The 6513-nt window shown below is 40.2% G+C and overlaps 1 pseudogene; it reads left to right on the top strand.

Moving 5' to 3' along the window:
* The first annotated feature begins 242 nt into the window (after positions 1-242).
* On the top strand, positions 243-2107 carry LOC114045637 (annotated as a pseudogene).
* The last annotated feature ends 4406 nt before the right edge of the window (positions 2108-6513 follow it).

Genomic DNA, 6513 nt, shown 5'->3' with positions numbered 1-6513 from the left:
AATGTATCTTGGTGTGGGAATTCTCTCCATCAATACAGATCAAAACTCATCCATGACTTAGTTAAGTCTAAGGAAGTTTCTTGAGGCATATAGGGTTAAATGACTTGTTTACGGTTTCAAACAGTCAATGTTTCAAAGGTGGGTTATCAATTTACATTTTTTGGGTCGGGGTGGGCAGAGGCTTGCCGGCAGAGGAGGAGTAGGGCGGCAAAGGTGCTCAAGAAGAAGCGGTCAGAGGCAAGGTGCTGCTGAATCACACCGCGCAGCTGAGCACCAAGATCGAAGGGAGCCAGAGTCTTCACTGGCACACGGAATACATCATTCGTATGCAAAGAGGAATTTCCATAGCAGATTACTGATTGTGAGAAGATAACAGTGATTTTTATCTTGCTCAAGAGCAGTTTGTAGATTCCAGGTCTAAGTCTACGTCTTCCTCTAAAGAACTTCAGAAGTACTTCAATGTAATCAGCACACAATATATGCTGTCTAATTGTGAACTGGTTAAGAAATCTTAAGGTCCCGACAACTATTCTGAAAATTATTCGAAATTGCAGCAGGTTTCAATGTTCTTTCGATGGGAACCAAAGTGGGAGGTGATGGAACCACTGAAAGTTATAGGTTGGAGGATACGGAAGAGGTATTTCTTAATGAAGAGTAAGAGCCATGAAGAAAGTCAGCTCGGAGTAAGCTGGTCTGACTTTGTACCTGATAAGTACCTATTGGATAAACATTTTCAATAGATAACCAAACACCTTCTTTCTTGTTTTCATCTTTACATCTACGGAGTCACCTTTGCCAGAGCCAGTGAGTCCTCCGCTTTGGTCATTAGGATGTTTAATGAGTGACTCCGGGCAAGGCACTTAACCCTGTTTACTTCAGTTTCCTCATCTGTAGAATGAGCAGGAAAAGGAAATAGCAAATCACTCCAGGACCTTTGCCAAGAAAACCCTCAATGGTGTCATGAAGAGTAAGACATGACAGAAAAATGACTGAGCAACATATTTTATGAAAAAGGAACACTAAAAGACCTCATCTACAGGGCAAAGCCAAAAGACTCATTCCGTTCCTGAAGAAATATTGCAACCCTAAGAAGATCCAGGGTCTTGAACTCCAGCAAATAAAAACATTTGAATGACAAATATTAGTCATTAAAGTTTCTCCATGAAAAGGAGTTTCCCTATGGGCATCTTCATTCTTTCAATGTGATGCTGGATGGAGACACGTTCCAGTTACTAGATCTCGAGAACTTCTTAGGAAAATTAATACATTAGAAAATGTGGATGCCCGCTGCTTCGGACACTTACTCAATGAAATGACTTAACAGCCGGCCCCCTGACTCAGCACCAGTGGATCCGTTCCCTCCAGCACCATACGAAACTCTGGTGGAGGTGCTACAAGTCTTGCTGTCTCAGGAAGCCTGTAAGAACAGTATGCTTTCGGTCTCCCGCCTCTTACAGATGCCATTATTCAGTGATGTTTTATTAAGCAATTTGGAGAAGTCCTAGTTTAAGATCCTCACAAAGTTAAAAGAGGCGTTGAGAATCTCCAAAGAATGAAGAGAGAAAGAGCTAACTGAAGAGCCGAAACTGAAGAGCTATGGCTCTGGGGGAGAGGAGAGAAAAAGAAAGATTTTAGCCCGTAAGAAATCAAAATGCTCTGCATTTGAAAACAATGACAACACTAGACCGAGTGCAGCAACTCAGTTCATCAGGATCTAGGGCAAGTTCCCAAATGATATCCCCATCATCTCCAACTCTACCCTTTGCAGCAGGAATGTAACCGCCCCCACCTGTACTTCCCCTACCACCAAGGGTTCCTCCTACCTCTCCGCCTTCCCCCAGGGCCATTTCCCTCCCTTCCCTCGATTCCCTCACCGCCCCACCCCCCACTGCCCCGCGCATGGAAGCACCAATACCTTCAATCCTTCTGCCTGTCTTTGAACTGTACCAGCCGACTCTCCCTAATTAGCTCCATTCAAAATTTTCAGAATGGTACTTTGAAGAAAGGGGAAACCTGTGATCACAGTGCTCCAGGATCTGCTGAAGTTGCCACATTTAATGTTTTTCCTTTTGACACATCCCTTTGCACTCCCGCACTTCCACGTTGAATGACTAATAAGTCATTAGGGCAGAATTGGGTACATGTCCACCGGAGAGAGTCTTTTCAAGAGGCAAATGATGCAGCAAGGAGTCTGAGTGTGAATGGCAACTTCGATATCCTCCCCCCATCTTTTAGAGTTGTCAATAGTTCTACCAATTGAATCAGAAAAGCAGGCCAATAGTGACAATATTCAGATCATGGTAGCAAATGCACTTTGTGTTGTGATGCCTCCTTCCCCTGTAAAGAGAGCAACAGAAAACAAATGTTAGGTGAATATTTTGTCTCTCCCAAACTACTTTCTAGTCTCCTAGACATACCTTCCATTTTTGTTGATTCAGTTTCATTTCCACTGTTTTCATAAGAGTACTTGGCCCCAAAGCACAGCACATGGTTGGGTTTAGAAGACAATCTAAGCTTTTGATTGTCCCTTAAAAATGGTGGATGTATTCTGTGAATTTTAACAGAGATATTTCCTAAAATTTGGGATTGTTTAAACAGCCCCTCTAGACCCAAAATTGCCACTTTCTAATTAGAATCTTTTGGAAAAGGGACAAGAGAGAGTATTAATGAGATCTATCAGGTAGAGAACACTGCTAACATTTTACATTAAATAACTTGAAAACAAGGAGGATTTCTTACAACACAAATAAACTTAACATCTATAAGAAATGACAGTCTTTGAAAAACAAAGCATAAGTACATATTACATATTCTTAATGTTATGGATTTTGTAAATTTCAAATTAAAAAGATCCTTTATTTTATGATTGCTCCAACGTTTAAACAAATTATACTTTAAAGGATTATAGATAATCCATTTTTTAAATTCAAGTCTACATCAGTGTTTGTTACTATGAGAAAGAATGTCATTATGTATAAAGTTTCATGTAACTTGTGATATATGTTCACTTGTATTTTTTGTTAAAACAACAAACCATGTCAAGAGAATTTGTCTATATAGATGAACTAGTTATTTCAAGACACTATACCATAAGGATTCTTGGAGATATTTTTTTGTAGGAGTGAAGAGATTTGCACAGTATTTTTTCCCCTAAATTTTAGTTCTCTTTTCTCAAGTCTTGTTTTCTTGTTATTTCTTTATTATTAAAACCTAACTCCAATTGTGAAAAAAAAAAGTTTATATCTTCCTGTCTTCAACCCCAGTACTCTACCTACTATGTAATATTTCCTTATTTATAACTTCCATGTAATTAATACATTTCTAGGAATCACTTTCCTGATCTTCATAGAGTAGGTGACCAGCTTATTACTCCAAAAGTTTTACCAGTGCGAAGTGTGGTCTGAATTCAGTGGGCAGGAATCACAAGCTGAAAGGCAAAGTGTTACACTGTGTAGTGAAGAGATCCCTGACCTTGAATTGTCATACAGTGGAACAAATGCTGGATTTGTTGTTGGAAAGCTGGGTGGGTTCACATGCCAACTCTGTCACTTATTACCTATAGTGACCTTGATCAAATCACTTAATGCCTCTCTGGCCCTTAATGTCTCTCTAGCCCTTAGTTTCTTCAAGTATAAAGTCAAAGTCTTGAACTATCAGAAGTGTCAAACTGCCAGATTAAAATGTAATTGGGAAATATGTAACAAAATGAACAAACAATAATGTAAATAGATGTTAAGTTTTGATTTTCTAAGTCAATATGCAGTCCACAGGATTCTCTTTATACTTGTGTTGATGCCGCTGGAGCAGATGACCTCTAAGATACATTTTTTTTTCTCTAAGATACTGTGATTTAAGGACTAGTAATCAAACCTAACCAATCAATCACTTACTAAACACTGATTAAGTACCTACTATAGGTCAGGCATTGGGCGAGGCATGGGGGATGCAAAAAGAGACAAAATACAGTCCTTGTCCTCAAGGAGCTTACAATCTAATGAGGGACACCTCATTCAAACAAATATATACAAAGCAAGCTATATAAAGGATAAGTAGGAAGTAATTAACAAAGGGAAGCCCTGGCATTAAGAGGGGTTAGAGGAGGCTTCCTGTAGAAGGTGGCATTTTAGTTGGGACTTAAAGGAAACCAGGGAGGTCTGCAGTGAAAGAGGAGGAGGAAGAGGGTTTCAGGCATGAGAGAAATGCCTGGAGAAAATGCCAGGAGTTGAGAGATGGAGTGTCCTGTTCCTGAAACAGCCAGGAGGCCAGTGTCACTGGGTTGAAGAGTATGTGTCAGGGAATAAGGTATAAGATGACTTTAAAGGTTGGAAGGGGCTAGATGTGTATGAAAGACTTTGAATACCAAATGTAACATCTTGTATTAGATCTTGGAGGCAATAGGAAGCCAATGGTATTTTTTTTGGTAGAGTAGCAGTGACATAATCTTATGTCTTGTGTCTTTATGTGACTTGTGTTTTAAAAATCAAGTTAATGGGTTAATGGAGAATGGAGTGGAATGGGACAGACTTAAGACAGGAAGACCCAGCAACAGGCTGTTGCAATAATCTGAGCATGAATTGATAAGAGTCTATCATAGAGTGGAGGCAGTGTCTGTTGCAAGGGTGAGATCAATCCTTGGCAATAGGCTGGATATGGGGGATGAGAGAAATTAAGAAATCCAGGATGACTTCTGGTTTGCAAGCCTGAGGGACTGGAGGATTGTGGGTAAAGGGGAGAGATAATGAGTTCCATTTTGGATATATTGAGTTTAAGATATCTACTAGTCATCCAGTTTGAGATATCTGAAAGGCAATTGTAGATGCAAGTTTGGAGATCAGCAGAGAGTTTGAGGCAGGATAGGTGTGGAAGCTTATGAGATCATCAAATGAAGCAGTATAGAGGGAGAGGAGAAGATGGTCTCGGCTAAAACCCAGAGAGGCACCTGTGGTTAGAGGAGATGATCTGGAAGAGGATCCAGTAAAGGAAAGAGTGAAGGAACAGTGAAGGAACAGTCAGATAGGTGAGAGGAGAACTAGGAGAAAGTAATGTCCTAAAAACCTAGAGAGAAGAGAGTATCAAGGAGAAGAGAGTAATTAGTGGTGTCAAAGGCTGCAGAGAGGTCAAGGAGAACAAGGTTTGAGAAAAGACCATTAAATTTAGTAACTATGATGATTGGTAACTTTAGTGAGAACAGTTTGGATACAATAATAAGATTGGAAGCCCAATTGTATGGAGATAAAAAGAGAGAGGAAAGAAAATGGAAGCACCTATTGCAGACAGTCTTTTGGAGGAGTTTAGCTACAAAGGGTAGAAGAGATAAGATAATATCCGGGATGGAAGGATTAGGTAAATGATAGAGTGGGGATGACAGAAGGAGGAATCAATTGGAAGAGACAAGATGAAATAAGATCATTTGAACAAGCAGAGGGGTCAGCCTTTGTAAGGATTAAGGTTCCTTTATCATGTGAGGCAGAGATGAAGAAGGAGGAGAAAGTGGTAGAAGGCACCTGAGTGATAGGAGATGATAATGAAGGGAGAAGAGGGAGTTGACAGAATGGTCTCAATTTTTTTTTCCTGAAAAATATGAGGCAAGGTTCTCAGCTGAGACAGTGGGGATAAAGGGAGCCATAGGATATTTGAGAAGTAATAAAAAGATTTAGAAAAGTCATTGTGGAGATAGTGAGTTTATAAGGCAAACAGAATTACCTAGCAGCAGTGAAGGCTCAGTTAAAGTTATGTAGCGGATCCAGTTTGAAAGGTTGAATGATTTTCTCCACTTTCAATCAGCAGCACATAGGCAGGAGCAAACACAGTGCATGGTGGGAGTGTTCCAATGTTGAGGACTGTCTGGGTGTAATCAATTATGTGATAAATGGGTTAGGGATTCAAGAGAGGACAGTGTAGGGCTGAATTGGTTCACCAAGGAGCCAAGATGGATAGAAGAAGAAAGAGTAGCTAGTGCAGGGGAAATGGTCTGGGAGAGAATAGAGGGCTCAAGAAATTGGAGGTGACAGCATGGATGAAGAATAGTTATGTAAAGGAAGGCATAAGGAGAAGTGAAAAGCCAACAGGTTATGGTGGAAAAGGGGATTTCAGAATTCTTGTACATAGAGGTTGTATATTTGTGAGTTGTGGCAAGATCAAGGGTATGACCATTTTTGTGTGAGACTAGGGTTGGATAGGGTAGTCGCTTATAGTAAGTGAGTAGACTGAAGAACTGAGTGGTTAGGCTATTTGAGGGGCAGTCTATCCTAAAGTTTCCTAGTATGATGGCAGGAATTGAGGAGGAGAGAAAAGTTGTGAGACGAGTATCAAACTCATTAAGGGAGTGATTATTAAATGACACTTTTACACTGGTTTTGCTTAAAAGTTTGCAAAGTTCTTTAATATACACACTTGAATCTCACATAAAAGTTGTGAGATAGGTACTACAAGTATTGTCCTTTGCAATTTACAGATATTTTCCCTCCTTCCCTCCCTCCCTTCCCTCCTTCCCTCCCTCCCTTCCCTCCTTCC

Source organism: Vombatus ursinus, unplaced genomic scaffold, assembly GCF_900497805.2.
Source record: "Vombatus ursinus unplaced genomic scaffold, bare-nosed wombat genome assembly UNPS02014779.1, whole genome shotgun sequence".
NCBI lineage: Eukaryota > Metazoa > Chordata > Mammalia > Diprotodontia > Vombatidae > Vombatus > Vombatus ursinus.
This window is presented reverse-complemented; position numbering and strand designations above follow the sequence as displayed.